The following is a 27,018-nucleotide window of genomic DNA, read 5'->3' on the forward strand; positions in this document are numbered from 1 at the left end:
TGAGAAGGGGTAAGTCCATCATGGCACAGATGGCACGGTAGAATGGGTGTGAGGCAGTGGCCACATTCAGTCAGAAAACAGAAAGCAGACAGAAGTGCGGCCAGGATACAAATCTCAAAGCCACCGGTTACGGGATTCCCGCCTGGGTCCCGTCGCCACTTCTGAGCCCCCACGTAAACACTCCTACACTATATTAGTTATGAATACTGTTTGGCTTTGGCTAAGGTTTCTTATTTTCTAGCTCCATCTTAATTATTAACCCATTTCTGCCGGGCATTGGTGGTGCACGCCTTTAATCCCAGCACTCCAGAGGCAGGCCCATCTCTGTGAGTTCGAGGCCAGCCTGGTCTCCAGAGGGAGTGCCAGGATAGGCTCCAAAGCTACACAGAGAAACCCTGTCTTGAAACACCAAAAGAAAAATAAATAAAATTAACCCATTTCTAATAATATAAGTATTTCCATGTGGCCTTACCTTACCGGAGATAAGGTCAGGGTCTCTTACTCCCTTGGGGTCTACATCGAGTCTGCTGAGCATCTCCACAGAGAAGAGAGAAGAAAACAAGAGAAGAGAGCAATTTCCTGCTTGCCCTTGCTTATATAATGAGTCTGTCTGCTATGTCACTTCCTGCCTGGATCACATGGCCACTTCTCTTTACTACATTTCCCAGAATTCTCCTTGTCGCCTAGTCCTGCCTAACTTGCTTCCCTATTGGCCAACAGTGCTTTATTCATCACCCACCTTTAGTAACCTACTTCCTTCGCCAATGTCTCTTTCAATGGTCCAAACAGCACAATCAAACACATGGGCTTATGTAGAACATTTCACATTCAAACTACAAGATGTTTTCCCCAAAGGTGACCAGCTATACCACACACATGAACCCCCGCCATTCACAAGCATCACCACAAGACTATAGCTTTCATTGGGCACTTTAAGGTTCCTCTCTTAAAGTGAATAGACAGTTAAAATTACCAGATAGGTCTTTGAGGAAAGTTCTGAGTCGAGAGTCATCAATGAAAACAAAACACCCAAAAATGAAACAGAAGCTAGGCAAGGAGTTTCACAGAATATTGAGAAAATGTGATTTTTTTTGAGAAGAAAATATTTCTGATCATACAAGAGAACTAACACAAATGTCAGAAGTGACAAGTTATGTCTTTGAAAGGGTGAACAGGCTAGGAGAAGCAGACATTTAATTGGAGGATTAGACATGGAGGAAGTTTTCTTCAATGTGTTAACAAATAAGGAGATAAAACCTGGGGGCAGCAGGGCGTTGGTGGCACATGTCTTTAATCCTAGCACTCGGGAGGCAGAAGCAGAGGCCGGTGGATCTCTGTGAGTCTGAGGCCAGCCTGATCTACGGAGCGAGTGCCAGGATAGGCTCCAAAGCTACATAGAGAAACCCTGTCTCAAAAAAAACAAAACAAAAAAACCTGGAGGTTGGCCGGCACACCTGTGATCTCAGCACTCAATAGGCTGAGGCAGCAGGGCTAAGATTTCAATGCTATTCATGGTTATAGAGATACAGCATATGGTCAAGAAAGTGTAGATATTCCTGAAAGAAAAACTGAAACAACAAACAAACAAACAAATAAAAATACCACAGGGGATAAAAATCACTTAAGAAACATTTAAGAAAATTGCCAAGAGCTGAATTTTTAATTGAAAGGACCCCAGGGCACAGCTCAATGAGGGAAAAAAAAACAAGTGTTATATTCAAAATAATTCATAAGAATGTGATAAGGCACTATCATATTGAAAGACCCCCGAAGAGGTACTTTCGTAGAAGGAGACCCGCACCCAGGAATCAGCGAGACCACGAACTTGGATGCAAAACCGCAAGAGGCTTTATTGGAGATACGGATACCCGGGCGACTTAGCTTCTGTGAGGCCAAGCGCCCCGAGCCAAGGGAAAGGGGTCCTTATATAGGGAAAAAGGCGCAAGCTAGGAGCAGGGATTCTATTGGATAATTCTAATGAGGCATTGTACAGAGCTATTCCCATTGGTCAATGTAAATGAGGCGCTATACAGGGTTATTCAAATGAGGCGAAGTACAGAGTTATTCAAATGAGGTGAAACACAGAGTCTTTCAAATGAGGCGAAATACAGAATCATTTCTATTGGATGGTTCAAATGAGACACAGAGCCATTCCAGATCAGCATATTCTCAAGGTCTGGTGTCTGGTACAGCAGACTCAATTCCCCCCCCCTCCGCGTCCTGATGGCTGACCTTGGGGGCGGAGACCTTGGGACGGAGTGTTTCTCATCGGGCGGGGGCTCAGGGGCAGGGCTCCAGGCCGGCTCACTTGGTGTTCGTTCTCGTGCCGGCCCACCTGGTGCTCGCCCTCGTGCCGGCCCACCTGGTGCTCGTTCTCGGGCCGGGCGTGCGGCGGGTGCCGCCGGGGGTGGGGATCGGGGAAGCCGCCGGAGGAGACAAACTTGAGAAAGAAAGGGCTAAGGGGCAGGGGTCTTTCAATATAAACTTCTAATAGGAAAACAACACTGTTCACATATCCCCAAACAAGTCATGAAAACAAAAAAATGATGAAAGAATGCCTTTAAACATCTCCAATGCAATTGTATCCAACATTAAACTACATACTCTCAATACAGTATGAGGGCAGAATAAAGGCATTTGCAAACATTTCCACCTTGAGAATCCAGCCTTAACTGCACCCCTCATCAGGAAACTATCAGAGGGTACAATGATTGACTGAAGCAAAAGAATACATCAAGAAAATGACACATAGAATAAAAAAGGCAAAAGGGACCCATGGGGATGGGAAAGGAAGAGTCCATAGTGGCCCCTGGGCACTAAGTGTAAGTCCAACACTGGGAAAACTCCATGAAAGCATCCTCCAAAGAGAAGAAGCAGATGGAATTCCCAGGGAGTTTGAATATCTTTGGAGGAGACTGAGGCAAGAAATGGAGAATTTGGATCAAATTAATGATAATAATAGGGACAATTAAGCAAACAAAATGTCAAGTTCTTATTATTTCCAGGGGAAATAAAAAGTGCTACGGAAGAAAATTAATCATGGTGACACACAGCCTAAATCAAAAACAGCGTTCTATGGTAATGATGATCTACACACTGAATAGTAATCTATCCAAAACTATAATTCTGGAGGCATATGGAACAGGACATTTGTGTATGCTAAAGATGCCTAGGGTTAATGGGTGGTGGTGATACAGGCCTTATCTTGCAAAAATAACATTCAATAGATTAGATGTGAAACAAAGTTAGTATCATCATAAATCAAGAAAGAGCAATGTACAGTTGCTATTTAGATGTGTAAAGGTAAACATCAAAAGATTAAACTGGCCTGAAGGGAGGCACTGAGAGAGAATGAACTGTAGGTAAGTTGGATGAGGGTAGAGTCAAGCAAATGGCCAGAGGAACAGCATGACCCTGCCTTAATAATGACAGCCCTCGGACTGCAGGACTGGAGACTCTCCCACTGACCCAGTATCCTAAAAGAAAAAGGAATGGATTCAGATGTATCTTTTTTCTCTCCAAATATGTGTTAAATGCCAAAAGCCACCACTGTTTTTTCCTCTTCTCCTTCTACTTACCTTCTCTTCCTCTTCTACCCTTTCCTCTCTTGACTTCTCTCTCCTCCTTTCCCTGTTTGTTTCGATGTGGCTGAGAAGCTGAGTCCCCTGCCAGTTTCTTGGGTTGATCTTTGCAGGATGGATGGAAGCTCAGCCAAGAGGTGGCGGAGAAACCATGCTGGCTTCAGGAGGTGCTAGTGCCCGGCGAGTATATCTTAGATTAGTCCTAATCCAAGCCTGGCCACCCTCTCCCTGCATTGCCTCTTGGAAGTCTACGAACTACACTGTGATTTATTAGGAAACACAACTGACAAACTCACAACTCTGCAAAATCTGAAAGAGTCTTGTGTTCAAAGGCTTCTGTTAGCAAAGAGAGGCAAAGCACCTTCAGAAGCAAACTCCTATGTTAACACACCTTCCAAATGTCCTCTCTGTTTAACTAAAACTGACTAGAGAAAACTGCACATGGCCAGCAGGTTTCTGAACACCATCTCTATGGTGCAAACTGAGTATGCCTAAAAGTGTTTCTGACTTCCATATTAACCTTTTGAACGTGTGCTCCACAACCTTGAGCTAACCATGGCCCAGAATGTGTCCAATATTTCTCCATTTATTTTTGGCATTAAAAAAATAAGAGGTGTGTTTTGTTTTCATCAATCATACCAATAATTTTCTATACTATCCCTGAACAAGCTGTTGAAATTTGGCAGTCTGATGCTCCGGCAGGGGCGAGGGGGTGGGGTTCCCCTTCAGACCTGCTCACCGGTATCATCAGAGCAGAGCACCAGAGTTCACACTGCACTTGAGGCTCGCCTCTATCTTGCAGTTAGCTCTTCCTCCACATCACACACGTGGGGGGAGAGGGTGTCTCAGAGATGGCAGGGGAGGGTCGGGTGGAGAAATCTTCTAGTCTAGGCTTTTAGGAAATTTCACTCCTCTTTTCCTGTTCAGTGGTCTCTCTGGTCGGCATTCTCCTGCGTCTCCATTTTCTTCAGCTTGGCCTTATTGAAGCTGGAGATTTCCCCTGTGTCCAGCTTGCCTGCCATTTTCTTACAACCAGTAGAGTCTTGTTCAGAGCTCATGTTGCAGGGGCTCCCACTCTCCTTGCTGCATCAGGAGACCCACTATTTTTCCTCTAGAGTATGACCTTAAACTGAGCACGTTTTAGGGACGCAGTCTTTAACTAAGCATGCCCAGGAATGTGCTTGCCCCTAAAGCACTTTCATATCTGGTATGTGTGGGCTTCCTAAAGAAAACCGCCGAGCTTTGTTCAGAGTATGATGCTTTGAAAATGACCCCGGTATTCTCCTTACCTGCTGCAGTCCCTCACGAGGCTTACTCCTGGACTGTGAATGTTTTTAGCTCTGCACTGACCAACGTGTGACCCCATTGCATTGGGTGGCACTTCCTAAACTGAGTAGCTACTTCACATTTCACAACACACACCCCTCCGCCCCAGAGCTAAAGGGCACCTAGTAGTCAAATGATCCAATCTCTGCTTTGGAAAAGGAAACCCAAGTCCAGAAGTGTCCAAAATAACCTGTCCATAGACACCCACACTAGCCAGGGACAGAGGCCAGCCACTTCTAGCCAGCCCTGCTCTTACCACTCAGCTCCAATGACACTGCTGACATTTTTCTTTCCCTTGTTCCAGATGTCCTAGTGCGTGTTCCAATTTAACGGGCAATCAGGCATGTCTCTCTACTGTGGAGCCCTAAGGGTGTGTTCCATCCAGCTGCCTGTCTGAAGCTCTAGAAGTGTCATGAACAGCAATGTGGGAAGTTTTCCCAGAGCAACCATCAGACTTGATGGCTCCTCCAGCCAGGGTCAAGCTCCATGTCCCCCTGAAGCAGTTAACATAAGCACAGTAACCATGACTCCCACACTGAAGGCTCATGCAGGAGGCCACAGGAAATGGAAACGGATAGGCTCCCCCAAGCTTCAGGTTGTATTTGACTCATGCCTCGTCATAAGTTGAGGCTGGAGGTGGGATAGGGTTGGGGCGTAAGCAACTTCGTTTTCTCTTTTCCCCAGTCCTGTTTGTATGATTCCCAACTTTAAAATGGAAGCCTTTAAGATGTCCACTAACCCATGAAGCGTGCGTCTTTGTACAAACTTCAAGTTATTTGTTGTTGCTGTGAGGGAGATGTGTATACTGTAGCCCAACCTTAATGCTGAAGCCCCAAGCTGGCCTAGAACTCATGCCAATTCTCCTGTTACAGGTGTGAGCCAGCCTCGGTTGCTTCACCTATAAAGTAGAGATTAGCGCCTGCCTGTGCTGGTCAAGGTTGGGCACATGAATCAAGTTGTTCTCAGACGAAAAGGACCTGATGAAGGGAAGCAAGGGACCACAAAGCCCTGGAGGGCGGCAGAAGACAAACCGAGGTGGACCTGCCACAGAAATTCATAAAAAAATAAATAAATGAAAATAAATTCCCAGGAAGCCAACGCTCTCTTAAGATAAAAAAAAAAAATGGGATGTCATAAGGTCATGCATGACTTGGGAAAACACAATACCTGAAAATTCAGGGAACAAGAGGCCACCAAGATCATTGCTTCAATAGCCTGGTGTGTTATGCACTGGGACAGATTTGATATGATTCAGACTGCTGGTGGCACTCTCTCCATGCAGTCTCTGAGTCACAATGGCTGTGCTTTAGGAAGGCACAAATGAAGGACCAGTGGTTCCAGTTGATTTTAGCCTTCAGAGTGCTCCACGGGCCATTGTGAGGCAGATGAAACAATACAACCACTTAGAACAATTCCTAGGCCACATTAAGTGCAAGCAAACAGTTGCTGCTGCTATTGGTGCTACAGTTCCTTGAAGCCTCTACTCTGAAAGCATCTACATTTCTCCTCCCTGACAGAGAGCATCATGCAACCCCATCTTCTGTTGGGTCTTCTTACCCAAGAGGTAGATCCTACCATTCTTGTAGCGCTCCACAGACCCAGATGATTTCGTAATTACATTATTTTCATACCTCTGTAGTTCTCTTACTTCTACTTGGCCTTTTTAAATTCTTCTTTTTAATTTATGGATTAATTAGCTCTCTCATCACTTTGACCAAACACCTGACAGCCATAGTTGACAGAGAGGAAGGATTCATGTTGATTCATGGTTTCGGAACTTGCGGTAGCTTGGCCCTTTGCAACTCAACTCTTGGCCAAGAGGAGGCAGAGAAGGAAGCTGAAGGGGCCAAGGAAATGTCCTTATTGACCCATAACCTTCGTCTGGTTTCTAACTTCTAAAGTTACAGAACTTCTTGAAATACCACCACCAGCTGGAGAGCAAGGATTCAAACAAGAGTCTATTAGGCACATTTCATATTCAAACAGTAGCACCTTAGTTTACAGTAAATACATTCTGGTAAGGCACTTATCATTTTTTATGGCCTGAGCCTGGTATAAACAAAACAGGGTTTCACTGAGCTAATTTCATTCACATATTCAAGGGCATGACTTTCAGTGATAGAACTCAGAGTAAGTGGGATGCCTTTGGACAACTCCTTCCTAGTGTCTCTCATGTCACATGACATCCTAAGGGCTGAACCTCAGACCAGCTTAGAATTGTCCTCTAAGTAGAGAAGGAAGATGCCACTGTCAAAGTCATACCTTTTTTTTTTTTTTCTCATTTTTGCCTGCAGCAACCCCTCCAGAACTCAGTCTTGGTCTTTGGCTCTGTGTGGGTCACTCTTTTTCCCTGTCAGGCAGAGAAAGTCTTTATTTCTACTTTGACACTGGTAAAAACTCAGGCCTCTTTTCCTGAGCTAGCAAAATGGCAGAGTGCTTACCTTTAGATTATCAAAACTCATCCGCTGGGACCAGAGCTCCTGGCAGCCTGTCAGGGTGGACAGGTACGGTTTTGATATGTTCTCACTCCTCTCCTTGCTCCCTCCCTCACAGCAGGTAAGGACACTCTGAAACCCCTTCAAAGCCTCAGTTCTCTAGGTTTGCCTGCAAGGTGACATTTCTACTGACTGGAGCTTGAAGACACACAAAGGATCGATTCCTGCTCTGCCAATGGCCAGCTTTGCCACTGAATCCTGCTGTCATTTCTCCTGAGCATGGTCTCTTAATTCTTCTCTAGGCTGTACCATAGTTTAACATTTTTCAGCATTCACACACCTATATCGTCTTTCTTCTTTATAAGCCTCAGTAAGAGGTAAACCGTCGAATATTTATTTTGGTGTGGGTAGAATTCCAATACTTGTGGGAAAAACAAATTAAAGGACACAGTCTGCGCCCATAATGTTCTGGTTATTGTGCAAAACCCTTTGAATTTCTTGCCTCAACCCCACAAAAATGCTACAGGTGTTATCATGGCCCAGTTAAGGATAAAGAATTGGCTAGTATGCTATGCTTAAAGAGCTATCTCAAGGTCAAAACCATAATGAGGGCCCAGGTAAGCCTGGATTTCCAGTGGCTTTCAAGTACTCCTCAATGGGGGCAGACATTTTTACTGGGGTCCTGTGGAGCAGTAAGGACTTCCTCAAAGAGTTGAGAGATAGGAGAGCAAAGAGAATTTCAGGTGAAACAGCAGGGAATCTTAAGTAGCAATAGCCCTGGAGGTTGTTTCATGTGGGGAGGTATATATATATATATCCTTAGCCCCACATGAAACTGGAGAGAAGTGAGTTAAACACAGACTTTGGTATCCTTGGATGAAACCCTCAGGAGTTAGGACTTTATCCTGGCAGCCAACATGGAATCAAAAATGACTGTTGAATGAAGGGCAACAAAGGCTGAATAAAATCCAGAAATGTGGCGTGGTCAGTCATGTGGATAAGGCTGGAATTAAGGATGAGACTCATTTAATGAAATGTCTCAGAGTCAAAAAGGAAACTAACCAAAGTATGAATTTTCATTTCTTCTCCATAAAATTCGCATGATGTCCTAAAGGGACTCATGTTAAGTCAATATGCATGTTATATATGTCAACACAGACGCTACATATGTTGTGTGTGCGTGTAAACTTAGATGCTTATGAATTTATAACAAATAATGGCTCCTAGAATGGAATGTGTATCCACAAAGCCTTCCCCTCAAATTAAGTGAAGTTTCCATTCTATGAACAATGAAACAGAGCTACTTTCTCCGAGAATTTGATTAGGAGACTATAACATCACCTTGCACTGCCGATGAACCGTGAGAGGTTTCTCTTTTGCGTCCTTTATTAGAGAAGTTAAATTTTCAAGAACTCTAATTGCATGTGACATTCTCATAGATCACTTAGATTCCTCACATACTTCTCCCTCCTGAACCTGGGTTTTTCTGTAGATACAGCTTCACTTTTAAACAATACTTTGGTCCTGTATTTGCTTAACTCCAAAGTAATAACATGAATTAACACACACACACACACACACACACACACACACACACACACACACAAATAAATAAATAACAGGGGGTAGGTATTATGCTTATGTTTGATTTCTATAATTTCTTTCTCCACCTTACAGAGATATAGACTGGAAACTTAATGTAGGTAGGACTTCCTCCTGGGCTGTACACTACTGTATCCTGTAAATATGACAGTATTTGGAAGTAGATGACCCCCAGCTAATGATGTTGAATGAATAAAGAGGAGACATTCAATGGATCTTGAAGGAAATATGTTTCTTGGTTATGTCCACCATGGGCTTCACTAACGTACACTCAGGGCTGTGGAGATAGAGTGAGGGAAAAGAGGAAGCCAGGATTGGGAATGCTCAGTGGGGGGTGGGTATTGAGTGTGCATGTATAACTACATGTATGTGCCCATCTGCCAAATGCCATTGTTTGACCAACTGATGTAAGTCCTTTCCTAGTATGGTGTAAGTAAAGAGCCTGCCTGTAGCAGAGTAAAGGCTAAATAACGGAAAGCAAATTACATTAATATAATGGATTTGATTTTGATGAATAGCATTTGATAGATTTTTAAGTGTTCCTATAGCAGAGCATTCCTGTAAGTTCCCTTATGGATTGGTAACTGGAACAGACAAAAGCCACTGAAAATTGTGGCCGAGATTTTTGTTTTGTTTTGTTTGTTTTGTGTTGCTTTTCGAGACAAGATTTCTCTGTGCAGCTCTGTCCTGGAACTCACTTTGTAGACCAACCAGGCTGGCCTTGAACTCACAGAGACCCATCTGCCTCTGCTTCTCTGCTTTAACCAGGCTGGGGTTAAAGTTGTGCACCACCACGGCCAGGCATATGGCCAAGATTTTAACATTGCATAAGGGTATAATCTTTGCTAATTTATGAACTGAATGTTTGCCTCCTTCCCAAATATTGTATATTGGAGATCTAATTCCTCTATGTGGTAGTATTAGGGAGTGGGATAATACTCTATCTAATCTATCTATTCATTCATCCATCTCTGTTTCTATCTTTCCATCTCCATCATCTCCGTCTTTTACTTTTACTGTGTGGCTAGTCCAGGAAAGAAGCCAGGCATCCCACAAAGTCTGCCAGCCAGCACCTTCACTGATCAAGCTTCTCTATCCATTATGTCTTGAAACTGTGGCCTGAACCCAGACACTGCCTGTGGATTTCAGAAACATGTAAAATGTATCCAGGTCCATTATTCACAAAAGATCTGAGTTTAAAAACAATAATAAAGCAGCACTATCATTATCCAAATGACCAAATTTCAAACTATAGGAAATATCAAGAGGCTGGGAAAATGGAGCACTGGGGAATGGCCATGTATTGCTAGAGGGAAAAGACTGGACCGGCTGATCTGGGAGTCTGTTAGTCCACATCTAATGGAGATGTATACATCCCCCATGATCTCAGTCAATCTGTAATGGCCCTAAGCTAGACACAACCCGAGTACTTGTCAACATAAAATGAATAACAAATTGTGGTATTCTCACATAATAGAATTCTAGCAGCAATAAGAATGAATAACTCATAGACACATGCAAGGACATGCAAGAATCTCACAAAGAATAAAAAAAGCAAAAGGAGCCATGCCCAGTGATGGAGCTTTCCAGATTGCACCTACATGATTGTTAAAAGCAGGAAAAGTTAACAGACTGCTAGAAACAGGGACAGAGGCCACCCTCAGGGTAGTGTTCACAGGGGCCACCAGCAGGCTTCCCTGTGCTGCTATGTTAATAACTTTCTTGAAATACATGCAGGATGTGAAAATGCATCCAAATTGCATATTACTAGTGTATGTTTTCTGTACTTCGTCTCAGTAAAACATCTTAAAGATGTTCCTGCATGAGACAAGTCCTTTTCAGAAGGAATAGATCAGTAAGTTGAAGGAGAAGCTACAGACCAAGAGATGGTTCCTCCCTCGGCTCAGTCTGAGCATATACTGGCTGTGTGGCCTTGGCTGGCTTGCTTCATAGCAGAATCTCGGCTTCTGCATTGGAGTAAATATAGGACAATGTCCTTTGATGAAGCTAAATGAAAGTTAGCAACTGGGATAAAGGGGAAAATATTAAAAAGAAGCAATGTTCATAAGAGGAAAATGGAATTTCAATTAGAAATCTTCTCTTTGGGGGGCTCTCCGGAGGAGTGTGAAGTTGAGAAAAAGTCCCCTTTAAAGCTCTTCAATTTCCCCTCTAGATCTTCATGGATGACCATTACTCTTAGTGTTTGGGGCACATTTTCACTCTTCTAGGCTCCTTGATCCTGCCCAAGCTTTCTTGTGAGCCTTTTACTGTGGACTGTTCAACCCCAACCTCAGTGCATCTATTAGCTTTCTCGTGAATGCATTCACACAGGAATATTTCTCCTGGCTTATCAGACCTGAAGGTTGGAAGTGAGCAGAATTACTGCCATCAATTGCCCTCCTGAGATTGCCCTCGACTTGGAGTCAATTAACTACACAAGGTGTGGAGAGTGCTCAAACTGCATCATTCATCCCTAGGAGGTTTCCAGAACTTCTCATTGGTACATTCTAGAAGCTTCCAAAATCATCCTGGTTTGTTGGCCTCTTCATGCTGTTCACAGAAAACACAAATTGGCTGGAACCTGAGACTCGCCATTTATTTCATGCAATCTCGTAAGAATGCCACCTTGTGTATTTTAAAGAAAGGAATTCAACATTTTTTACCTTACTGCCTGCTGGAACTATGTAAAATAATTACTTGTTGGATAATATAATGAAATAGTAACAAATTATACCAATGATGCATTTTACAAAGTCAGTATTATGCTATAAATTTAAATTTCTGTGAGTCAAAATTCCTAATACACTCACAGCTTGACTGTATTAGTAACATTTGTAGAGAAACTCTTCAAGGTGTTGCTCATCTAATAATCCACCTACCAATCCATCTACCTATTTACCAATCCACTCATTCACCTATCCACACAACCATCCATCAACCGACTCAACCATCCTCCCTCCCATCTGCCCACCTACTCATCCATCCCCTCATTCACCCATCTATACACCTATTTATCCAAATACCCAGGCGTCCATCTCTCCACTCATCTACCTGCTAATCCATTCACCTGCCTTGGGAAGTACTTTCCAGTTTTGGCCTTGAGAAGATGAAACTTAGGGTGTGAGAAATCTAGAGCCCTCTAGTATTCCTTCCTGGTGGCATGAGTCATTCCCCAGGACTTGGCTGCAATGCCATCTTTCTGATATCTTTTCCTTTGTTTTGTGCACTTGGTCCAGTTTGCTTGGGTATGGCCATCTTTGGCAGAGTTCTAGTATAGAGACGTGGGATAAGGTGATGGATTAAATGAATCACATGCTTCCAGGAGAAACTGACCAGGAAGAGTGGGGACAATATAGGGAAGGAAAATAAGCAAAGGGGAAATTACAGGCAAAGGTATATTTAGAATAGTCTCAACATAAGATAAGGAAGCTGATTATCACCGGCTAAGGTCTTTTCTAGCCTCCCAAGCACAGGAATTGAGGAGTCTCTGATGCACCAGGCCAATTGAAAAGTTTCTAGTGCAGTACAGAGGGTACATGGAATCTTCTGACCACTGAGACAGCCCCTGGTACCTACAATCCTTGTGACTTATACCTTATGTGTTTACTGACTACTTTATGAGTTTTTCTCTCCAAGCATGGGTTCCATAAGAGCAAGATCCCTGTCCTTCTTGTCACCGAGTCTGATCTATTGGGCCCATTGGAAGTGTCCTGTGAACCTGAAAGACAGAAAGTTGAGAAGTGATTGTAGCATTCATTGGTCTTCAGCCCCTCCCCAGTGGGCTTTTTCCCTCTTGCTGGATCACCGAGGGCAGCACCAAATGATATTGGGATGATGTTAGACTCTCTGGGCCAAGGAAACAGAGAAAAACTAATGAATCAAGAGCTTTAATAGACTTCTAGGCACACACCCAGTGCATTCATTAGTGAGAAAAGCAAGCCGTGTTAGACTGGGTAATATTCCCAGAACACAGCACCCAGTGGACAGGCGAGAAGATTTGGAGTGTTTGCTGTGAAGTGTCAAAGGCTGAAGAATGAAGGACACTGTAAACCACATGGCAAGGCTGCCTGCAGTCTGCCCTGCAGGCAGTGCAGGAGGTTGGAGGCTACCCCACTCTCACACCTGACTCTCCAGTACCTTGGCTTGAGCAGGCTGGCTGCTAGGAAAGGCAGTGGAAACAGACATTGGGAGTCATGGGACGAACACTTGGGAGGAGGAAGGTCATTTTCAAGAAGAGATGGCATTCACAGGTTGGCTTGTGAGCAAGTGCCTTTTTTTTTTTAACTGGGAGGTTGAGATTATGAATAGTCATCACTACTAAGCCATAGGTCATTTTGAAGTATGAGACTATGTATAAAGTGCCAAGTATGGAATAATCATTTCCCCCTTTTATTGATTTCTTCTATTTTATCCTCTTCGCATGAACATGTGTTGATGGAACAATGTCTCTGCTCTCTTATTCCCTGTTGGTTCTTCTCAGTAGGAGGCCCCTCATGCCATCAGACTCTTAGAGCCTCACAGACCAGCATTAGTTGGCATCACTGCTGCCCAGATAATGGAAGAGGGAAACTGCTACATACTGAGAACATGTGCCACTTAATCTCATCTAATCCCTATGGTGCCCCCAAAGGCCAACATAGCTACTCTACTCCTAAATGAAGGGCATGAATTCCTGTTCACAAAAACACTGTTTATAAGGGTTTAGACAATGTCTGAGGCCTTCATCTTGTGGAACTTCACTGGAAATTTTTTTAGTGGCTCCTTAAAATACCTTCCACACTTCCAACAACTGTCTGCGCAATAAAGTCAGTTTTGTCAGCATGATCTCAGCCCTTGGAGTTGAAATGTAGTTTGTACCTATCCTCCAGAATTTTCATTTCCTTCCACCCACTATTTGCCTTAGTCCTCCACATCCCAACACCCTGTCACTGAATCATCTTCCACCCCTTGACTCGATGTGCCTTCGTAAGTCTCAGATTTTCTTTAACACGACTGTCTGAAACGCCTCGCCTGGTTCTAAGTGTCTCCACTCAACGTTTCTGAATGTGTGACCCACCTGCATTCACCGGGGATGCTTCATGTACAACAGTGAGATGCACAGACTGTGCTCTGGATTCTGTGAAGGAGAGTTTCACAAATGAAGCTTAAAATATTGGCTTGCTAATAAATCCCCCAGCTGACTATGATGCTCAGAACAACTAGGAACCCAAGTCCAAGAGACTTTGAATTCTAGAGCATGTTCATTCTGGTACCTAATGACCTGGCATAGTAAACCACCAGATACCTGGGAAAACATTATATGGACCAGTCAGAGCTCATTAGGCACAAACCGACTCAAACCCAGTTATCAGAGGGGCCAGCCATGGGTAAGAGGTAAGTGGAGGTAATTGCTCTGTCTCTTCACCCAAGAAGATGCCATTGACTATCCTAATCAGATGGCAGTGGCCATTTTTTTTCTGTCCCTAGCACCTTCTTGTCTACACAATGGGAGCTATCTGCATCCTGCAGTGGTCTGTGAGACCCTTAAAGATGAAGAACGTGTATGACTACCTTAGTTTTCTCTTAGTCACACCAATTAACAGAGACCCTGCCTAGAGTTATTCTTCAATAAAAGCGTGGTAAATTAAAGCAGTGATTAGCAAACCATTGACTGAACAGATTAACACATGGATCTGGATGAAGGAACACACATGGGGCAGTCAGATGGGAAAAATAATCCTGAGACCACAGAGCATGCTGCACTTGGCACAAGGAAAGCTCATGTCTTCTTGCCAAGTCCCCAAGACCTGGTGCAGAGGGAGCCTCCATATGGGGAAGTGAAGACAGGATGTCTCTGGGAATAAAAAGATTTGAAGAGAAGATGATGTCCCTCATGTGCTGGCATAAGAGGGATGCTCTTGGCAATGCCTACCTCATGCTCAGCCCCAGGGGGAATCTGTAGTTTAGAGAAATGGAACTCAGGACCTTTGGGAAGCCATGCTGGAAAGAAACTTGGGGAACTCAGGAATCACAAAGACCTGAGTGAGAATGCCAGCTGCCCTGAACTTCAGCTCTGTGGTTTGGAGTTGCACTTCCTGTGAAGAGGAACCCAAGGCTCTATGAGGTTTGCACATTTGTACATGTAGAATGATCAGCACCTCTGTTTGTCTCTGAGAGAGTTCCTGCAATGGGTGTTAATCAGGAACAACTATTGATAGCACCATTTTGCATCTCAAAAATACTCCTGCTTGGAGAGTAAATCAGATGGTAGGTCCCCCTTTGCTGGCTCTTCAGTGTGCTATGCCCAGGCTTTGGTAGTCAGAAGATGACTCAGATGAAGTATGTTGCTTCTCTAACTACACATCTTGCTTTAGGTAGAGCACAGACACTAACATCAGCAGATGTGAGTCAAAATCTAGCCTCTCTTAGAGTCTATGTCAAGGTTTCCTCAGCTGTCCAATGAGAAATATGGTGCTTGCCTACTGGCCACTGGGAGGCTCAAAGGACAGGGCATGGGAGAGACAGCTGCACAAAGCTTGACACAGAAGATGTTCTCAACCTCTGTCTCTCTCCTTTTCTTTCCCAGAAAACCACTAGCAAAGTGAAGGAATGCTTACCCTTTGATGTCAAATGCACAAAATCTATGGTAACTATTTTAGGATACTGATCACTGCAAGTGAAAACTAGCAAAGAATACAAGGAAACAAAAGCGTAGGCATTAATACAGCATTCTCTACCTTAATTCCCACCACTCTCTTAATGAAACAGAAACAATAGACCCCACCTTATTGATGGCTACCTTTAACGAATAGAATCATGGGTTCTCGTAACAATTTTCTTTCTTTGATTTAAAAAAGTGAGGCATATTTAAAGATCATCATAGAGTGGTTCCTGTTCATGGAGGCTTCAAACAGGGCTGAGGCAAGCAACGGGCACATAGTAACTCTGATTTAACTGATTCTGCCTTTCTTGGACCATTCTGACCTCCAATAGGGACCAAATTGTGCTTATTCTTGGAGGCATCAGAGCTTCAAATATGTCTGAGAGCAGAACACCAGCAGACTCTAGTTTGAGGGACTATGAACTCCTTATTCTGTACTTGCAGGTCTCATGGAGGCCTTTATACGATCTGCCACAGGAGAATGATGCAGAAGACAGAAGGGGATGCAGATGTATTTATAGAGGCAGGCACAATTGATCATGTGGGTTTCTTAGCTAGAAAGAGACTTTGAGTCCTATTTGTGTTACAAGAAGTCATTGATGGATGTTTCCCTTTTTATGTATATGATATGATTGTGTTGGTGATTTTATAAGTTCCTTCCCAGTGGATTTTGAGCAGATTGCAGAGGGTGGAAGAAGCCAGAATTCCAAGGTATTAAGAAAGATAAGGCACATTCAGAATGCCAATACCGCTCATAAACTTAGGAACTTGTATATTTTAAGGCTGTCTCTGCTATACCCTTATCCAACCAAAGTAAGCTCACATCAGGGCCTGGCATTCTGGACCTAAATCTCCACCATGGATGTACTCAAATTGTTCTCATGACCATTTCCAAGAATGCTGAGTAGCTTTTTCAGAGAACTGGTGAAGATGAAAAAACTCTGTGTCACAGGTCCAAGATCCATCTAGAATTTGAATTCCTTATGTTCTTGTGGGGGTGTGGAGAAGAGAGAGAGAGAAAGAGGGAAGGAGAAGGGAAACAGAACAGAGTTACGAGGAAAAGTCCCTCTCTTCCTTCCACCTTTTGTACGATTTCTCTTTCTATTCTTTTCTTAACCCTCCCTCGTCATTTTCAATTCCTTTATCAAGACCATAACCCAAACTACATTGACAAGTAGAGAAGCCTTGTCCTTTGCTACCTCAACCTATCCCCTTGTGTACTTAAGACCCAGATTGAAGCCCTGAAGTTGATGGCCTCACAGATAGCACAGCCAAGTTCCATCCTCTCTCCCTGAGCCTCATGAGTGCTTCTTATCTCTTCCTTGGATGACAACCTCAGACCCTCATCCTTGAGCAATGTCTCCTCAGTGAAGTCTCCTCTGACTTATTTGGTCAATGTACATGTCTTCTTCCCACCATTCTGTTATTTTATCTTATGTGTTTCCTTCACCACAATCACCATTTAAATTGAACACTTCTTGTCAATCTGTTCCTTTGAGCCAAGTCTCAAGCTTGGACACTGCTCTCACTAGAGGAGCACAACAAGTTCCTGGTCAAGTATTTTGCTCCTTTGCTTCCAGGGAGAATTGTCCATCAGGATATTTACAACACCTCTACCTCAACTCGAGAAGATTCTGAGTCATAGCCAAGACCTTTGTACTAGATTTCAACTTTCATGAAAAGAATTACTCAACCTAGTGTACTCCCAGATAAGTCATCAGGATCCAACAAATATCTAGCCCCACATTCTTAATTAATATTGGTTCAATTGATGAGAAAATGAATGAAATGAAATGAACAAATAGTTCAGCTCTGCTGATACCTTGCTTATACAAATAAAGCCTGTCTGAAGGTCAGAGAATGGAGCTTGCCACTAGCTAACCATAGAGGTCTGGAGGTCTGTACAGACAGACAGGAAATGAGACAGCTGGGTGGAGACAGGATATAAGCAGGGAGAAACAGGAACTTGCTCTCTTTTCTTTCTGATGTTCTGCTAACATTCTGTAAATCTCTACCTCGGCACTCCCCCTGAAGCTTGATATATGTTCTGTTCCCATCTCTACCTAGTATTTTGAACCATTTAAAACAATGACCTCAGCTTCCATCTCCATATATCAGTGCTCAGAAATGAATTGACATCTGACTTTCCTCATTTACAAGATAGTAATGTTCTTTGCTTCCACATGGGCAAAACAACTGATGGTTTGTGAATTTCCAGCTCCACGAGGCATGGGAGACTTCCTACCTGTTGGCAGACACCTTCAAATTATGAATACTGCATGGTGCAAATCAGAAATCTTAGCCTATGCCAGAGTGGAGAGCTCGATAAATGACCCTCCTTTGATCCAATTAAAAAATCATCCATTGTGTTGATTTTTCTCCTTCCTTGTTGGTATAGCTGGGCTGGTGGCTGCATTTTAATATGGTTGTTTTCCAGTCACTCGGTCCTCAGTGGGTTATAAAGGAGAAAGATGGGATCATTAAGGTGGTACATGGATCTGCTCTATTACCACAGCCCCAAATCCTCCATCTTTACAGAGGCAGAGATCTCAAATAAGAGTCAAGAAGATGAATAGCAGCACAGGTGTACCATTGTTCTCCCATGCCCTCCACTGGCTCCACATACTAGAGCATCTAATCATGTTACTACATTATTATCAACACCATCAGGTGCAGGGAGGGTACTGAGAAATTATTTGAAAGTGTGCCTCTGTCTTCTAAAACATTTCCATGGGAGTGAATATGTTTCACTTAACCAAACCATCTCTACAGAGTAACTAACTAGATGAAAGAAATCTACGGCTATATTTTTTCCTCAATTTTTTTGGTTTATTTATTTTTCTTTTTTTAATCAATGAAATACGTGTAAATGGCTTTAAAAGTCAAAGTTACTTAATATTTACAAACAAATCATCAACTGTCTTTCCCTTCTCTATCCTTAAAAGCAATGGGTGTCAATTTCTTAGCTTTGTGCTCTACACACACACACACACACACACACACACACACACACACACACACCCTGTATTATATTTTAGCTAAAATATTTGTACTGTGATGCTTAACTTCTATGTTTTCGTGTTTTATGAACCTGTTCTACAAAATACAAGTTCACACTTACAAATGACCCTGGAACAACTTTTTGCTTTTATTCTCTTCTCACTCATCTTATATTTTTGTCAACCTTGAGAACTCATTTTATAATTTTTAGTTAAATAAGTATTGGATGTTGTGTTATAATGACATAATTATGTTAATGAATTAGCACATCAACTAAAAGTGCAATTCTTTTCTAATTATAATTTTTGACTTTTTGAGATTATAGAATAATTACATTTCCCCCCCCAACTCCTCACAGCTTTCCTTCCTCCGACTTCTCCCATGCATACACCCCTTGCTCTCTTTCAAAGCCAGGGCCTCTTTTTCTTTAGATTTTTAATATTTGATCATGCTAGACCTTGTGAGGACTGCTTCGTGATGGAGCGTCTCTCACTTTCATGAATAACATGCTACTTGCCAAATTCATGATGTTTACAGTCATTATTTCTTCAAGCATTTTTCCAGCTCCTTCCATCCTCTCACTGGAACTGTGATGACAGGAATGCCATGTCTTGTGTTAGTTACACCAGCTCCCAAGATTCTCCTGTGTTTTTATTAACTAGCTTTATCTTTGCTGTTCAGACCAGGTAATTCCTACGAATCTCTCTATGTCAGTGACTCTTCTGTTTCTCCCATTTTGGTTTTGAGTGCATACACTGAACTCTCTATTTGGCTGTTGCATGTTTTTAGTTTTAAAATTTCCAAGTTTGTATTTGGCTCTTCGTTATTTCTTCTACATGTTTCTAAATTTCAGATTTTTCTGAGGCTTTCTTTTTATTCATTACAAAGATGTCACTAATTACTTATTAAAAATCTGTCATTTTAAAAGCATGACTGCTTTAAAACCTGTCAGATAATTCTAATATCTCTGTCATATCATCATTCATGTTAGTTGTATATTTTTTCTATTTTCTTTAGGTTGATGTTTCCCTGGTTGTTGGCATAAAGATTGATTCTTCTCTGGACCCTGCACATTTGCAGGCTATATTTTAAGAGTCTGGATAAAGCTTGTACATTAGCTGTCATCTTAAATCCCCATTCCAGCAGTGTTTACAAGGGTCTACCAGGCATGGCTGAAGTTAGAAGTACAGAGTTCTATTTTAAAAACATCTTTAATTTATGTGTATGTGTGTGTCACTGCATGACTTATTGTACACCATGTGCACACAGGGTGCCACAAAGCTCAGGAGAAGGTATTAGATCCCTTGGAACCTGCATTATAGGCAGTCATGAGTCACCATGTTGGGGCTGGGAACTAAATCCTGGTCCTCTGCAATAGCAGTAGGTGCTCTTAAGCACAAAATTATCTCTCTAGCCCCTAGACATCCAGAGGCTATGTGAGCTTTTGTTGACACCAACAGGGTGTTCCTGGTCACTGCTAAGAAGACAGAAGTTTCCCATTCCCAGTAATCTTGGCAGTTACTGCTACAGAATTGTCTGGTTGCTACTGGCGGGGAGGGGGGAGGGTGTAGTGAAAAGCCTCACTTCCAGATAAATCTTTTGAAACAGGGTTTCTCTGTGTAGTTTTGGAGCCCATCCTGGCACTCGCTCTGTAGACCATGCTGCCCTCAAACTCACAGAGATCCGCCTGCCTCTGCCTCCTGGGTGCTGGAATTAAAGGCATGTGCTGCCAATGCCTGGCCCTGAAGTGCTCTAAACAGCCTGATTTCTACAAATCCTCTGGCCCATAAATTGGTAAACTATTAAGAGGAGAACCAGTAACTACATCACTCATTGTCTTCACAGCCCAACAGCCTTTTCCTATATATGAAGATAATCACAGACATGCTATTGTTGAGTTAAGAGAATCCAAAATAAAGGCAACTTGGGGTGAATTTCTGTGAAAAGTTGAGGAAAATATGTTGCAGTAACCAGAGTATTTATTGTGATCATGGATGTTGGGTGCTTGTTTAGGATTGATTTGCATCTAGTAAGTTTGGGGGAGGAGCCTCTTGAAGGTTCATCAGCCTTTGTTAAACAAAAGAAAGGGAAATGACAATGTTCTGTGAATCACTGACTAGGAACTCAGACATAGGTCCAGATGCTAGCTATGCCTTGTTCTGTCTGTATGATCTTGGGTAAACTGTGTACACTTCTATAAGCATGGATTTGCTTGCCTTCAGTCTGAGGAAACCAATGCTTGTGATTCCAAGATGCTAAGAGGACTACAGAAAATCTCATAGTCCTTACACACATTATACAGAGCCTAGAAGATGTTTGTCTTGTTCCATGACTCATCGGTGAAGTACCCAACAAGCCCTAAGGTAGACCTTGCATGTTATAAATGGGAATAAGACTTCAAAGTCTAAAGAATCATAGAGTTCAGGGAAGTGGACATTTCTACTTTAAAAAACCTATAGTCTTTTTTTCTCATTAATTTTTCTAATAAAACAAAAGCCCCAGGTAGAAGCAAAGGGAATTGGCCTTACTTAACCCAGCACACCAAAGTCTTTTCTGGGTTTCTAACTGCCTTAACCTCCAAGGAAGAATATTACAAGAAAGATGAGCATTGTCAGAAATGTGCATCAAGAAGTCTATGGAGTCAGCAGCAGCAGCACTAAAACCAAAGTAGACAAGACAGAAAGAGGAATGGTCCCTACAGGAGCTGGGAGTCAGAAAAAGGATGAGAGAAGACATGAGCCCTCCTGTTTAGCTGACGTGGGTAGGTTCCTACCTCTCATGCACTCATTCTCATGAACCCACATTCCCATCATGCCGCAGTACTCTCTCCACCTAACTGCACTTTTGTGCACACACAGGTCTCCCTCCTCCCCTCTTGGAGGCCCACACTCCAGGTGTCTGTACCACCTGCTCCAGGATGCCCATCTTTCCCCCAAGTTCTAGATTCCCCAGAACACTCATACTCACTTCCACTGTAGGACTTACCATGGGTTGTTGGACTGGTCATGAGGATTTCCTCTCACTGACTTTATGTTCCTTTGGGAAAATACCTGACCGTGTTCAATGACGTAATAGCCTCCTATGACAGAAACTAAGTGCCTAATATACAACAACAGAAGTGCAAAACTGTGTGGTGAAAGAATAACTGTTTTCTAAATAAAGTGATAGAGGCATTCAACATAGACATCGTAAGCAACCAAGTCTTTGTTATTTTTTTTTAATTATTGCTTCAAGACACCGTTCTCTGTTCTCTGGCTTTCTAGAACAAAACACTAAGGAGAAAAGATTTAGTTTAACCACTCAGATCCATGTTTATCTAACCTGCAGAATTCTTTGCTCACCATGCCCCATTGGAATAATATGTGGCTATCCCCACTTTGGTACTTGTGACCTCTCTTTGTAGAAAGCCTGAATCAGTGTCCTCTCAGCTTAAGTAGCAGCACTACATTGGGTCTCCCTTCCTTGTTAGCCTGGGAGCATCGGGCTAGATTCATGTCCACTTGGCTTCACCTCCCTGTTTTTTCCACTACTTAAACCCATCAGGCCCCTGACTATTCCCAGTTGAAGTTCCCTTTCTAGTTCTAGCCTTTGCTAAGTTTCCTCAGAGCACCTTGTTGCTATCATTAATTTCTTTTTTTTATTGTATAGAGAATCTAAGAAGCCTACAGTACTAGGACTGTGGAAGCTTTCTTCAAGAAAAAGCATAGGTTGAAAGCCACAGAGAGCTGCACCTTAGTACTGGCTGTGGCCTTCCACATCAGTTGTGTGTCTCCTTGACTGTAGAGCTGGGTGTGGAGCTGGGATCTGTGTTCAGCAACTCCTTCCCCATTCTACATCCAAGATCAGGAGCAGTTTCTGCACCACTGGTGTGGAGCTGAGCTACTTAACGTACTTTAGTTGATGGAATGATAAGGTACCAGTTCCAAGGACAGACATTGGGAGATCACCCTCATGTGGTTTTTTTGCCCTTCAAAGTGCTTTAATTTATTTTTTCAAATGACAGCACACATCCAAGAGAGCCATCCCAGCAGGGGCTCAGAATGCAACATATAAAAGAGACTCTTTGCACTGGTCCAAAGATCACGGATATTTTCGGAGGATTTGTGTGTATCAGCACCTGTAGAGCATCCCAAGCATCTATTCAACAAAGCTATGGCCAACCAGCTTCTACAATAGAGTCTGTTCTCTCATGTGGCCCTTTGTGATGGTAAAGAAGGCTTCAATTTCAGACATGAATCTTAGATGTATTGGGTGCTGGTCTGGTGTTCCTACCGCCCTGTGTCTCAATCAGTCTTGGATATGGAGCAGGGCTGTTTTAAGTAGAATATGAGTTGTTGCACTTGGAGATCTTAGAATGTGTTCTTGACATTATGAGGTATTTAAGAAGCAGTAGTTATTTTGGGGGTGATATTGGTATGAGGAATCGCCTCTACTACCTATTGCCATATGACAGGTTATCCCACATTTGTTCTTTCTGTAGGTTAGAATCTGAGAGCTGCTTTGCTGGGATGCCATCTGGCTCATGATCTCTCATAAAACTGCTTTCAAGTTGTTGGCTGTGGCTATGTAGATCTTAAAGCTCAACTCAGGGAAATGTTACTGTTATTAGTTGGTCAGATCCTTTAGCTGTCTGAGGCATCGGTTAATGTCACATGTATTTCTCCAATGGGTATTTTGCTTTTCCTTAAACAAGGGCTATAGATGGGGTGTAGAGAAGAAACACCAGCAGAAACCTCTTTATGAAGCTGCTGCTTGTCTTTCTAGTCTTGCATTGTTAGAGAGTAGTCCCTAGGTTTCACTTATACTGAAGATAAGGAGATGGTGTAAAGACACACATATATGTCATGAATGAAGAGGCTTCCCACCACAAATGATAATGTATTAAATATAATCACTACTGCTATTGAAACTAAAAGCAAATACAAGCTCTGACATGACATTATGAGACAAATAACCTCTAAAGATGCCGTTGAGCTCATTTTCTGTTGGCCATCTATGGCTAGATATATGGGTCTATCCTTAAAAGTAGGTTATTTCCCCCAGTAAGACTCCCTTGGAGAAAACCAACTTTGCATTTGCAAGTTGTTATGATTTGGAGATAGTTTCTGAGTTAGGGATAGCAGCTCTAAGACCTCATCTGGTGCACACTTGTACAAGCCCTGTGCATGCTGCTTTGCGTCTATCTATCTATCTATCTATCTATCTATCTATCTATCATCTCTATCTATCTATCTATCTATCTATCTATCTATCTATCTATCTACTTTGCACATATATTATGGCTTCCAGTTTTGTTTCCTAAGGGCTTCCTGAGTGTGTGAATGAGTGTGTCTTTGTACCTATATCTGTTTCTTTTGTCTTTTCTTAGGCTCTTTTTTTTCCATTTGTTTTGCCCTATTCCAATTTCTTTGTTTTGTTTGATCTTATCATTATCATATTATATTATATTGCTATCACTTACTTAGATCTCTGTTTTCTAATGAGAGACAGAACAGGGGTGGATCCAAATGAGAGGAGAGGTGGGAAGAAGTTGGGATGAGTGGAGAGAGGAGAAATCAAAATCAGAACATATGTGTGAAAAAATCGATTTTCAATAAAAAGAAAAACTAAAATAAATTTTTCGAAAGATTACTTCTGGGAACAATAAGGATGGCAAATACTACTCTTGTTATTGACCAGAATGTGGATTGAAGTCTTAGCTCCACCTACACCCTTCCTACAGTCTTCAGGCAAACCACTTCCCTCCCAAAGGCTTTGCTCCTCATTTGTAAACATAAGTGAAATGGTTAGCATAAAATACACATTTTTTGCCACAAGAGATAATTAAAAATAAATGACAGTATCCTTATTGCACTGCATGGGGCTTTTAGTTCCAACTAAATGTAATTAAATTTTCTTGGTGTGCTTTTTCTTAAAGAACTGCCATGTCTGAGCTTACAAACCAATCTGTCAGGAGAAACAGATGTTTTCTCAGCTCCAAGTTTCTTGGATCTTAGATAACACACCAGTGGCTGGGGTATGGGGCTGGGAACCTAAAGGCTACAGAAGACCTGAAATTGTCACTCTTTCAGAGCTTGGTCTTCAGAGTTTGTGGAATCTGCCTGGTCTCTATCCCCCTTCCAGGAAAGAGAGGATCCCATGTATACAGAGTTAGGACCACTGTTTCCACTAGAGCCTGGGATAAGGAGATATTCCCACATCCCAGCATTCAGGCTATTTCAGATTTAGTATGTAAGCAGAGATACTCCCTATCCCTATAACACTTATTAAAAAAAAAAAAGTCGTTGTACCTCGGTAGCCTGAATTTGTTGCCACATTTGAAGGATGGAGTCGATTTCTTGACTCTGACCTGGGGGGCACTTTATATTTAGTTCTCATCAAAATAGAATATTGATACTTTAACGAAAATGAGATACTTTCCCTTTACATGGTAGTATCTGTAATGTTCTTAAAACTTGAGGGGGTTCATTTGATCCTAACACCTAGGGTTTTGGTGTTGTGGTAGTACCTATTCTCAGGATTTCCAGAAACTTCCACATCTATAGCAGTAGAGGGACTCTGATTGTGTGGAGTAACCATAGAAACATTGGTAAATCACCCCTAAACCACCAATGTCTTTTGATGTGTGAGTTTCTACTGCCTGAGACTCCTTTCTCCAGAGAGATGGTAGCTTGAGAGCAGGCCATATGAAGAAAGAGACAAGGGAATAGGTGATGGCCCTCTTTGCTTCCCTTGTCAAAACAGATTGATAATAATTCCCTATGGTGGTTCGAATGAGAATAGTCCCCATAAGCTAATATATTTGAATATTTGGTCCCTGTTGGTGGAACTATTTGGGAAGGATGATAAGGTGTGGCCTTACTGGAAGTGGTATTTCACAGAGGGTGGTTTTTGAGGTTTCAAAAGCTCATGTCATCTCCAATCTCTCTTTCTCTCCCTCTGTGTGTGTGTGTGTGTGTGTGTGTGTGTGTGTTGCTAATAAAAAATAATAAATCAAAATGTAAGCTCTATCTTCTGCTCCATCTCCATGCATGCCTGCTTCCATGCTCCCCAACATGATGGTCATGAACACACTCTCTGCAACTGTAAGCCACAAATAAATTACTTTTTTCCCTTATAAGTTACATGAGTTATGATGTCTTGTCAGAGCAATAGAAAATTAACTAAGATATACCTTATGGACTATTGCAAGGGTGGGTAAAAATGCACATAAAAATATTCTACAAAAGATGGAGATCCAGTTCAGCTGTTTGTTATGCAGCATTTTGAATTTACTTTTAATACTCATAGCAACTCTGAAAAAAGTTAAGGTCTTCACTGTTTTCCTCTTGCAAAAAAAAAAAGAAAGAAAAGAAAAAGAAAACCACCACTTGTGAGATAATGATGCATCTGTTCCATCTTAACAACTTCATAGTTGTTTCTGTTGCTGTTGCTAGTTGATGCATACATTGCATTTCTGAGAATTAACAATGAAAATGCAAATATCACTATTTTAGTGTAGGATTTTCTTAGGCTTAAACTATTTTTCTCACTTTAAAAATCTTAAGCAAAAATATACAAAATAACTTTGCATATTAAATAAATTCCTATTTAATATGTTGATTTTCCTGTCATGAAATGGATCTTACATGCAACATCAACTAATAAATTGCTTTGAGACGATCATACAAAGAATCCAGTTTTTTTTTTCTCTTTTTGTTTTTCAGTAACGGATATCTTTTCTGCTGTCAGACAGTAAGAAAAACAATCCACATTTTTTTCTCTAGTGACTCTGATACCAAGGTAAACAAATAAATAATTACCAAGTTTAGTGGTAACTGGCTCAAAATGCTTTTCATTTTTTTTCACTAATAACCATTTTCTCAAAAGAAGAATAAAGACACTGCTTACTTTGAAAATGACATTTACCATGGAATAAACCAGTCTCTCATTGTTTCCTGCATAGATTTCTACTGTTGCACACTAATACCATAAAGTCAACAGTTTTAAACAATGTGGTCTGTTCGTCTCACAGTTCCATAGGTCAGGATTATAGGTAGGCTTCATAGATAAATCCTAAAACCCTAATCTCCCTTGTGGCTTAGGGCGCCACAAGACTAAACTCAAGATATGAGTTGGTCTCTTCTCCGAAAACCCCAAGGAAGCATATTTGTTCAAATTGTTTCTGGTGGTTGTGCAATTGTCATTTCCCTGCAACTCTCCTCTGGGGACCACTCCTACTTCTTATAGGCCATTTGCTGCCCCTGATTTGCCCCCTCCTCCTTCAAAGCCCACAGTGTTCAGGCTCCCAATCTCGATTCCTTGCTACCAGCTTGGGGAAAATTCCACTTTTCAAAAGGCTCATCTGATGGGATAATGCCTCTACCTTTATTGTAAGGCCAATTAATTTGAGATGTTAATTACATCTGCAAAATCCCTCGAAACGGTAACCCTG

At 42.1% G+C, this 27,018-nt stretch overlaps 1 protein-coding gene and 1 pseudogene across 3 annotated transcripts in view; both read right to left on the reverse strand.

Annotated features, from left to right (window-relative positions):
- LOC113831991 (KH domain-containing, RNA-binding, signal transduction-associated protein 3) overlaps positions 1-27,018 on the reverse strand; it is a 579,685-nt gene that overhangs the window by 425,700 nt on the left and 126,967 nt on the right. Inside the window, exon 1 of one of the 3 annotated variants that reach the window (XM_035449676.1) lies at positions 12,559-12,662. The exons of the other annotated variants lie outside the window; for them this stretch is intronic. The gene's annotated coding sequence lies outside the window, so the exon portion shown is untranslated. Of the gene's footprint in view, positions 1-12,558; positions 12,663-27,018 lie in introns of those variants that run through there. 3 annotated transcript variants of the gene reach the window in all.
- On the reverse strand, positions 4,148-12,662 carry LOC107977698 (annotated as a pseudogene).

Source organism: Cricetulus griseus, chromosome 10, assembly GCF_003668045.3.
Source record: "Cricetulus griseus strain 17A/GY chromosome 10, alternate assembly CriGri-PICRH-1.0, whole genome shotgun sequence".
Taxonomy (NCBI): Eukaryota; Metazoa; Chordata; class Mammalia; order Rodentia; family Cricetidae; genus Cricetulus; species Cricetulus griseus.